The sequence below is a fragment of the Oryctolagus cuniculus genome, chromosome 4 (genome assembly GCF_051225735.1).
Source record: "Oryctolagus cuniculus isolate XC-2025 breed Fujian yellow rabbit chromosome 4, ASM5122573v1, whole genome shotgun sequence".
NCBI classification, from domain to species: Eukaryota; Metazoa; Chordata; class Mammalia; order Lagomorpha; family Leporidae; genus Oryctolagus; species Oryctolagus cuniculus.
The window spans coordinates 10866547-10877374 of record NC_142870.1 but is presented as its reverse complement, the minus strand read 5'-3'; the positions used below and the strand labels follow the sequence as shown (position 1 = coordinate 10877374).

Genomic DNA, 10828 nt, shown 5'->3' with positions numbered 1-10828 from the left:
TTACCCTCTACGCCACAAAGCCACCCTTGTATGTACATTTTAACCCCTAGAACAACTAATTTAAAATTATACATAGAGATACATAACAAATGTGTAATACATGGAAAACAAAAAAATGTTTAACCTAAAAGAAGCAGGAAAAAGGAAAACATTGAAATTAAAAATAGGCAAAATTAAACAGATCATAAAACTGTAGAACTGGGTTTAAAAATCAGTAACTAAATATAAATGGACTAAACTCATTAACTTAAAGATGGCTAGGATAGATTTTAAAAATGATTCAATTATTGTTTCATAGGCAAGCTAAAAGTAAAGATGGAAATACTTATATATTACTAATCAAAAATATATATCACTAATCAGGAGAAAACTAAAGTGGTTATAGGATATCAGACAAACTAATTTCAGAGTGAAAAAATATTACCAGAGATAAAAAAGGGAAATACATAATGTTTGTCATCAAGACTATACAACAATCCTAAATGTGCATGCACCAAGCAACAGTCTGCACATGCATCAAGCAAAAACTAACAAAACTGAAATGAGAAATAGGCAAGTGCACAATTAAATTGGAGATGTCAACATTCCTCTTTCAGTAATCAATAGAACTTAGTAGACCAAAAAGCAGCAAAAATATGGTATAGAAAAACCAAATCAGCAAAAATACAGAAAAGCCAAAAAATTCAGCCAAAATATGGCAGAGAAAAACCAAAAAATCAGCAAAAATATGGTATTGGAAAAGCCAAACAACATGATAGACCATTGATTTTCATTGACATTATAGGACATTTATAGGCCCACCCAGTTACAGCAGAATTCACATTCCTTACATGGAATTTTCACCAGATGAGACCATATCCTGGGTCATAAATAAGTGTGTGTTTTTTAAAAGATTTATTTATTTGAAAGGCAGGCGAGGGGTGGGTGATGGGTGGGGAGAGAAAGCTTCCATCACTGGTTCATTCCCAAAATGCCCACAACAGCCAGGGCTGGGCCGGGCCAAAGCCAGGAGTCAAGAACTCAGTCTGGATCTCCCGTGTCCTTGGGCCATCGTCTTCTGCCTCCCAGGTGCATTAACAGGAAGCTGGATTGGAAGTGCAGAGTAGCCAGGCTCAAGCCAGCAGCCTGAGAGGGGATGCAGGTGTCCCAAGCAGTGGCTCTACCCACTGTGCCACAAGGCCTGCCCCATCCATAGCACAAATTTTTGACAAATTTAAAGAACTGAAATCAAAGTATATTCTCTGACCAGAACGGAATTGGGCTGAAAATCAAAAGCAGAATAAGAATGTCCAAACTCTTGGAAATTGAACAATGCATTTGCAAATAATCCAAAGGCCAAAGAGGACATCCCAGGGTGATTGGAGAATATTTTGACCTGAATTAATATACAAATATATCAAAATTTATGAGAGACAGCTAAAGTGGTGTTTAGAGGGAAATTAATATCATTAAAATGCTCATGTTAGAAAAAAGAAAGGCTTCAAACCTATAATCTAAGCTGCTAACTTGAGAAATTAGAATAAGTGTAAAATACACTCAAAATAATAGAGTGTAAAATAAACTCAAAGGAAAGGGAATAATAAAAATAAAAGGGTAAATCAGTAACACAGTGTCCGATTTCTGTAAGAGTTACCCAAGGTGACATCTAGGTAACTTGAATCGTCCTTTCAGTCACGTAAGATTGCATTTGCAGTTAAAAACATTTTGTGAAAGGGATCTCTAGGCCCATATTCTAGCCTGTAGCAAATGGTGCCAAATATTGCTCACATAAAGACAATCAATTCAAAACAACCTCTTCCAGAAAATACAAGGGGACTGCTCCCCACCCTTTTATAAAGCCAGTGTTAGCCGGACACCAAAACCAGACGAAGATGATACAAGAAGTATCGAACTATATTACTTACGAGCATTGCAAAACTTCTCAACAAAATAAAAATGTCCAGCAATACATAAGCATACAAAGAGATGTTCAGTATCACTGACCATTAGGGAAATGCAAATTAGAAAGATAACCACACACCTATCAGAATGGCAAAAAAAAAAAAAAAAAAAAAATACCATGAGCCCAGGATAATGCAGAGGAATCTTTTTTCTTTTTGAAAAGATTTATTTATTTATTTATTCAAAAGACAGAGTCACAGAGTTGATTGCACTAGCCAGGGCTGGGCTGGGCCAGACAGAACCAGGAGCCAGGAACTCCATCATGGGTTCCCACATGGGTGGCAGGGCTCAAGCACTTGAGCCATCTTCTACTACTTTCCCAGGTGCACTGGCAGGGAGCTGGAGTGGAAGTGGAGCAGCTGGGACTCGATGTCGTACAGGAAGTTCATACGGGACGTCGGCATCAATGGCGACGGTGGAACCTGCTTCACTACAACACTGGCCCCAACAATTAGGTTTCTAACATGTTACCAGTTCCTATTGCAGAATTGCACAGCTGCACTGGAAAACGTGGCAGTTTCTTTTTCTTTTTTAGCTTTTTTGCTTTCATTTTTAAAGATTTATTTATTTATTTGAAAGGCAAAGTTACAGAGAGAAATCTTCCATCTGCTGGTTCACTCCCGAGATGGCCACCATGGCTGGGTCTGGGCCAGGCTGAAGCTAGGAGGCTGGAACGCCATCTAGATCCATTAGCAGGGCTGGATCGGAAGTGGAGCAGCTGGGATTCAAACCAAGCCCATATGGTGGAGGCTTAACTGGCTATGCCACAATGCTGGCTCAGCAGCTTTTTTTTTTTTTTTTTTTTTTTTTTTTTTTTTTTTTTAAGATTTTTATTTATTTGAGAGGTAGTCACAGATAGCAGGAGGGAAAGACAGAAAGGTCTTTCATCCGCTGGTTCACTCCCCAAATGGCCACAATGGCCAGAGCTGCACAGATCCGAAGTCAGGAGCCTGGAGCTTCCTCTGGGTCTCCCACGCAGGTGCAGTTCCACTGCTTTCCCAGGCCATAGCAGAAAGCCAGAAGAGGAGCAGCCGGACTCGAACCGGCGCCCATATGGGAGGATTAACCTATTGCACCAGTCCCTACAGCAATTTCTTATAAAGCTAAACACACACTTAACATATGACCCAAAAATTTGAAGTAAGCTGAAAGCTTATGTCACATAAAAACTTATGCATGAATATTTATAGTACCTCTATTCATAATCACCAATAATAAGAAGCAACTCAAATGTCCTTCTGTGGATAAATAGGTTAATAAATGGTGCTACACTGTTACAATGAAATACTATTTAATCATAAAGAGGAACTATCTAATGACACATGCAATGTTGATGAATCTTCAATGCTATGCTCAGTCAAAGCAGCCAGTTACAAAAGTTATTTATGCTGTGGTGTGTGTGTGTGTGTGTGTGTGTGAAATTCTTAAAAAGGTAAACCTGATTGGGGCCGGTGCTGTGGCATAGCAGATAAAGCCATCTCCTGCAGTGCTGGCATCCCATATGGGCGCTGTTTTGAGTCCCTGCTGCTCTACTTCCAATCCAGCTCTCTGCTGTGGCCTGGAAAAGCAGTGGAAGATGGCCCAAGTCCTTGGGCCCCTGCCCCAGGAGACCCAGAAGAAGCTCCTGGCTCCTGGCTTCGGATTGGCACAGCTCTGGCCATTGCGGCCATCTGGGGAGTGAACCATCGGATGGAAGACCTCTCTCTCTCTGCCTCTCCTCTCTCTGTATAACTCTGACTTTCAAATAAATAAATAAATCTTAAAAAAAAGGTAAAAGCTGGTGACAGAGAATGAATCAGTGGTTTCCAGAAGTGAGAGGTTAGTGAAGACACTGCTGTAATTTTTCCCATGAAAATTCACAGACCCCTGAGTTCTAATGATGAACCGCGTAGGGGGGAGTTCTCAGGGTCCCAGGTTAAGAGCCTTGCTCGATGCTCGATGCTCAATGCTCAATGCTCTACGCTCGATGAGGACCTATGTCTGTGTTCTTCCTTCTCTGCCCCATGCCTGTAGGTGGACTAGTACATAATGGGCATTGGATTAGAAGAATAAATGAATGAACAAACTGAATTAGTTTAAACAGATAACCACACACTGAGAGACTGCAAGATAAATGGAAGGACAGGCGCTGGGTGCAGTGGGTAAGTCGCCCTTATCACATATTGAAGGGCCTGGGTTCAAGTCCTGGCTCCTCCACTTGCCAGCCAGCTTCCTGCTAATGGGATCCCTGGGAGGCAGCAGTTGATGGCTCAAATATCTGGGTTCGTGGCACTCATGTGGGAGACCTGGGTAGAGTTCCTGGCTTCTGACTCCTAGCCCAACCCTGGTTGTTGTGGACATTTGGGGAGTGATCTCTCCCCCCACTCCTTTCAAATAAAATGAAAATTAATAAAATCTTTTAAAATAAGAAACATGGACACATCCTGTTGCACCCAACATATGATCACTGTTGTTAGTTAGGAGCTGGGCTGTCTCCGGTGACTTTCCCATCTGAACATCTCTGGACCGCTGATGTGGGCCCTACACCACTTGTAAGCATGTCTCCCACATCTGTCCTATAGGAGTGACACAAATCACTAAATACACAAACCACTACTGCAGAATTCTGCAGCTGTTGTCGCCAAAGATGGCGGGTCATTGCTAATGAAGCACACGTTGGAATTAGTGCTGGAGACTTATCAGTCTGTGTAAGCCAGGACTTGGCAGGGAAGATGGGGATGAAGTCCCACAAATGGGCATCATTAGGCTTAGCAGGGAGTGTGGGGTGAGGGGCGGGACTGAGCAAGCTCGGCGAGGTACTTTGCATGAGAATTTACCAATGGAACCTGAACACTCAAGTTGGCATTGGAACCAGAGGGCCATTCTCATCTCCAGGCGGGAGGAAGGAGCCAGGAGAGCGCTCAGAAGGTTCTGGAAGAGCAGAGACGGGATGAGGTGCTACCCTTTGCTGACCGTGTCGTGTCCCAGCAGTCTCTGTGACAGCCTGTGGGAGGAGTAAAAGATGGAGACACCTGACTCAGCAAGTGCATCCAAGCTGCCCTTGACGGTAAGACCAACCATTATCTTACCCACCCAGGAGAAAGGGGAGGCGCCGTGGAAAGTCTATGACGGGGGGCTTGGATGACAATCTCGAGTGACATGTGGATCCGCTGTATCAGATTCCTTCTAAGTCAGCCTTCTCGTCTGAGGGGCGTGGCCATGAAGCAGATCGCTTGCTGACAGCAAGTATCACAGCTCGCCCAGCCGCGGGGACCTTCCTTCCTCAGGTTTCCAGCATCCTGGGTTGTTCCTTTGTAAGCAAATGTGGACGCCTGCCCATGCCTTCTGTGACAAACGCTCTGCACTGATCACATTTCCATCCTCCTGCTCGGCTTCTGTGCCTTTCTGGGTGCACGGTAGCTTGTCATCTCAGTGCTGCATCACCATGGAATCTTTTAGAGGGCACTTCTTGTTTTCAAAGAATTATTTAACTTAGGAGAGAGCTAGAGAGAGACAAGAGAGCTCCTATCTGTTGCTTTATCCCCCAAATGTCCACAACAGCTGGGGCTGGAAGCTGGGGACTCGGCCCACTTCTGCCATGTGAGTAGCAGGAACCCAATTATTTGAGCCATCATTGGTGCCTCGCAGGGTCTGCATTCGCAGGAAGCTGGAGTCAGGAGCTGGAGCCAGGAGTTGAACCCAGGTATTCCAGCGTAGGGCACAGCATCTTAACAGGTTTCTTAACTGCTAGGCCACGTGCCCGCCCCCCCGAGGACAGTTCTAAATGGCAGCCCAACTTGCTAATGCACGTGTCTCCACCGAAGTGATAACCACGTGGACAGCCAGCGCCGAGCAGGTGCAGCGCGAAGGCCCCGGCAGCCACGTCACGACTGCCACTTTGCCGGTGGCTTTTGGAGGCACCGTTGATTATGGTGCACTTGGGTTTCAGAGACATCAAACTGGGAGAAGCTGTGCATTCTAGAGTCGGGGGATGCGGTACGGTTCTGTCCCTGGGAGCCGGTTCTCCACCATCCTGGTTGCTGGGGAATGTTCTACAGGGGAAACCAGCTGGATGACCCTAGGTGGCCTCCCTGCACACATGGAGCTCCCACCGAGTAGGGAGAGCAGACAGTAAGTGGATCAGCATAAAAATGGTTGTTATTTTAAGTACAATGAAGGACATTACCGGGGAGCTGAGATGGAGGACCCCGTGGGGAGGGGGAGGGGCCAGTGTGTCTGCAGCAGTCGCCCCTTCTACACGGTTTTGCTTTCTGAGGTTCCAGTTACTGGAAGTTAGCCAGGGTCCAAAAGTATTAAATAGAAAAATCCAGAAATAAATATTGATGAGTTATAAATAACTTTCATTGCAGAATATCTACATGTTATACTTACTCTATTTTGCTCTTATTGTTAATCTCTTACTATGCTTAATTGATGAATTAAACTTTATCACGAGTATGTAGGTATAGTGGAACAAACAGTGTAGGGTTTGGTGTGCTGTGCAGTTCCGGGCGTCTACTGGGAGGGGGTGTGTGAATGAGGGGGGACTCTTGTATGTGTCTCTGTGATGAGCCCTCTCGAGTTTTGCTGTTCTCAGCTATTGCTAACTTTGGAATTTTGGTCTCCAAGCATCATTTTTTTTGAAGGTTTATTTATTCATTTGAAAGCCAGTCGATACATTGGTTTACTTCCCAAGTGATCGCAATGGTCGGGCGGGGCTGGACCAGGCTGAAAGCCGGAGCCTGGAACTCCATCAGGGTCTCCCACATGGGTGGCAGGGGCTGAGGCACTTGGGCCATCTTCTGCTGCTTTCCCAGGAGCATTAGCAGGGAGCTAGATCGGAAGTGGAACAGCTGGGACTTGAACCAGTGTCCATATGGGATGCTGGCACCACAGGCAGTGCTAAAACTGCTGTGCCACAACACGGGCCCTCTTCAGAGTCACTGACAGCCTGCACAGTGATCAGCTTTCCCCATTTGCCCAGATCTGAAGCATTTCCAGGAATGTGGGACTTTGAATCCTAAAATGGGCAGTCCTAGGAATCCTAGGAGTCCAGGTCACCACCACCCTGTGCGTCCTCTGACTCAGTTTCCTTGTCGTTAGGTCTTTTTGTTACCATTTCTGTGTCCAATGAAGCTTGAGACTAAAACTATAAAGGTGGATTTCACTTTCGCCCACCCCCGTCCTTTATTTTCCTAACGAGGTTAATTGGCCCAGTATGACTTAAAAATCTCATCATTGGGGGCTGGCGCTGTGGTGTAACGTCCCGTATGGTGCAAGTTCTAGTTCTGGCTGCTCCACTTCCTATCCAGCTCCTTGCTAATGTGCCTGGGAAAGCAGCAGAAGATGGCCCAAGTGCTTGGGACCCTGCCATCCATGTGGGAGACCGGATGAAGCTCCTGGCTCCTGGCTTTGGCCTGGCCCAGCCCTGGCCATTTCAGCCATTTGGGGAGTGAACCAAAGGATGGACACTCTCTCTCTCTCTCTCTCTCTCTCTCTCATTCTCTATAATTCTGCCTTGCAAATAAAGAAAATAAGTCTTTTAAAAAACCCTCATCATTGCTACGTGCATTCAGTCATTCAGCAACATTAAGTCCTGCATCAGCTTCTAGGAGTGAGAAGACAGGTCCTGGGGGCAGAGAGCAGCTGTGCAGTGGGCACAGTGGGACCAGGAGGGCGGGGGGCTCTGTTGCACTCTGGGTGAACGATGCCAAGCCAGGGCTCTGAGGGCGGGGAGTTTCCTTTGCCTTTGAAATGGGTCAAGGCGAGACCAGCTGCAGCCCGCTCAGGGACAGGGTGAGCCTTTCTGGGTTTTAACCGGAAGACAGACTGACTCGGGTGGCCACTGCCTCTGTGGCCACTAGAAATGTAAGGTTTTTGTTAGTTTGTTTTCCCTCTTTGGAAAACAATGCAATGCATTTTCTTGACTCTCCCTGCAAACAAGGAAGCTGCCATGTGGATCCAGAAGTCATTTTCTTGTCTGCATGCAAATGTGGTTGTCAGAGATATTACAATTCACACGTCACACCGCCGGGTTTGGGGGGAGGGTGTGAAAGCGACGCACAGCCTGTGGAAACCGTACTCGAATTTTGAACTTGGCTTTGCTCCCAGGCTAGGAGCACGTCCGGTGCAATCCTCAGTATATTGCTTGATGATAAAATGGGCTTTCTGGGAGTTTTCTGTGCATGGTTAAGGTAGGCTGGCTAAGCGGAGGTGCTCATAGTTTAGGGGATCCAATGCATGGGCTGATCAGGATGAGTGCACAAGTATCTGGACCTACTAGTTTCCTTCCTTCCAAGACTTATTTATTTATTTGAAAGTCAGAGTTACACACCACACACACACACACACACACACAGAGAGAGAGAGAGAGCGAGAGCGTCCATCCACTGGTTCACTCCCCAGATGGCCGCAATGGCCAGAGCTGAGCCAATCCAAAGCCAGGAGCCAGGAGCTTCCTCTTGGAATCTCATGTAGGTGCAGAGTCCCAAGGACTTGGGCCATCTTCTACTGCTTTCCCAGGCCATAGCAGAGAGCTGGATGGGAAGTGGAGCAGCCGGGTCTCGAACCGGCGCCCATATGGGATGCCAGCAGTACAGGCTGCGGCTTTACCCACTACGCCACAGCACCGGCCCCAACTTACTAGTTTTCTAAGGCCGCAGTGAACTTTGTGCATGACCCCTGCCTCCAGGCTCCAGGTTGGTGGGTGATGACTCAGGCATCCACTGTAATACCCTACACTACTGTGCAATTCCTTAGCTTTGCCCTCAGCCCCTTGCACTTCATTTTTCCCACATTTCTCTCTCTCTTTCTCTCTAAGATTTTATTTACTTATTTGAGAGGTAGAGTTACAGACAGTGAGAGCAAGAGACAGAGAGGAAGGTCTTCTATCTGCTGGTTCACTCCCTCAAATGGCCACAATGGCTGGAATTGGACCAACCTGAAGCCAAGAGCCAGGAGCTTCTTCCGAGTCTCCCACAAAGGTACAGGGGCCCAAGGACTTGGACCATCTTCCACTGCTTTCCCAGGCCGTAGCAGAGAGCTGGATTGGAAGAGCAGCCAGGACGTGAACAGGCGCCCATATGGGATGCCGGCACTGCAGGCGGTGGCTTTACCTGCTCCGCCACGTGGCCGGCCCCTCCCCTCATATCTCATGAGCACATCATTCTTTCTTTAATGCCTAGTTGTGAGGAGTGACATGGCCAGTTTTAAAGCACAGACACATGAAGGAAGCCAGCGGACCTTCCCCATGATCCTTCCTGTTTATAATTTCTTTAAAAAGGTGGAAATTGTTGTATGCAAACAGTGGCAGTCATTCCTGAACCTATTCTGAGACTTGAGCATCTACAGCAGGTCTTCGAAACATTCATGGAAAATGCATATTATAAAGAAGCTATGCATGGATTTGGAAAAAAAATTTTTGCACTAAAATAAGCATATCTTTTATTTCCAGTTTTCCGTAAACTTTTTCGAGTCCCCTTGTATGAGCCAAGGAGACAGCATGTGAGCGTGAGGCTGTGTGTGTGCTTGGAGCAGGAGAATAGCAGGGGACCAAAAAGTCTTAAAGTTAAGTAAAATTTGGAATCAACATTTCAATTAGATGTGCTTTATGGGCTGATGTGATTTGAGAGCTGAATAACTGATTTCAAAAATAGATTTCCCTTTCTCTCCAAAGTGCAGACGGGGGCCAAGAAGTGGCAAAAAATAAAAATAACCGCATGCTTTTTCCTGCACTGCTGACTCTCACCCCAAAGGGGTTTCTTGAGGAGGCACCAATACTTGCTTGGATGGAAACCCTGGATAGGCCAGTCGTTATTTTCAGATTTAGGGGCTGCAGATCCCTGGCAGGCGCTGGTGTTTTTCTAGACGAGCAGGCAAGCACTTGGACAAAAAGCCAGAAGCTGATCCACGTTGCTGGCTCTGGGTTCTTTGTGAACAAACGTGACAAGGTGAGGGGCTGTCCTGCTCACTTCTGTGTTTTGCGAGAAAACGCTTGGTGACCGCCATCCTGGGGTGCGGGGCTGTTTTCTTGGAAGGCAACAGGCTCTCCCCCTGTTTGCCTGCAGGCTTGCGGCTTCTATAGGGAGAAGACCCAGGCGGAGTCTGTTTGTTGCCAGCACAACCCACCGAGGGGTCAGAAATAGCAGGATTGCTTGCAGAGAGAGAACAATCACCCGATTGTCAGATTATCCCCCCCCTCCCACTGTTCATCCAGCCGCTGGGTCCCTGGGCCGCCTGGTAGCACAGCTGGGGATCCTGAGAGGAGCCTGTGGCAGCTTTGCCTCTGTTCTTTCTGTTGCTTCTTGCACTGGAAAATTCCATCCCTTACCACTGGGATTAGATGTCACCGTTGCTGAAATCAGACAGAGTCCACTTCATTTTGCTGCAAGCATGAGAAACAGCCCTCGAGACTGGGAGAAGATAGCATTCCCTTGTATAAAGAGAGGATAGAAACGAGGTCGGTGAACCCAAGAGCCGGTAGGTCGCACACCCTCAAGAAGCCACAGAGGTCTTCCCCGGCTTCCTGTCTCTCGCAGCAAAATGATGCCTGTTTAAATCCTAAACAAGCAAATAAATAAAAAGTGTTCAATATTGGCCATGACAATTCTTTGGGCTGGGTGGGGTATTTGAGGGCTTATTATACCCAGTATCTGCACTTTACCATATTTTCAAAAAATTTCAAGGATAGAAATTTCGGAAGCCGTGTAAGATCTGGCTTCCGCTCTAAGGATTCCAAAGCCCCTGGCGGGGGGCGCCTTGTGCGCATGTGCAGCAGACAGTGCGTCTCAGCCTCCATCAATTTAGTCGTGTGCTGAGCCCCTGCGGTGGGACTGGCTGTCTTTTCCAATGAGGTTTGTTTTTAACCAAATGTTCTTTAGTCCATATCCTGAGCCGGTCGTTTGTTAAA

The 10828-nt window shown here is 46.6% G+C and overlaps 1 long non-coding RNA gene across 6 annotated transcripts in view; it reads left to right on the top strand.

Moving 5' to 3' along the window:
- The window catches only part of LOC149126904 (uncharacterized), a 34208-nt gene that overhangs the window by 14224 nt on the left and 9156 nt on the right, over positions 1-10828 (top strand). For 5 of the 6 annotated variants that reach the window (XR_016233020.1, XR_016233023.1, XR_016233022.1 and 2 more), the window contains exons 2-3: positions 3955-4082; positions 4816-4987. This is a non-coding gene — a long non-coding RNA (uncharacterized LOC149126904). The other variant, XR_016233024.1, reaches the window with a different exon arrangement.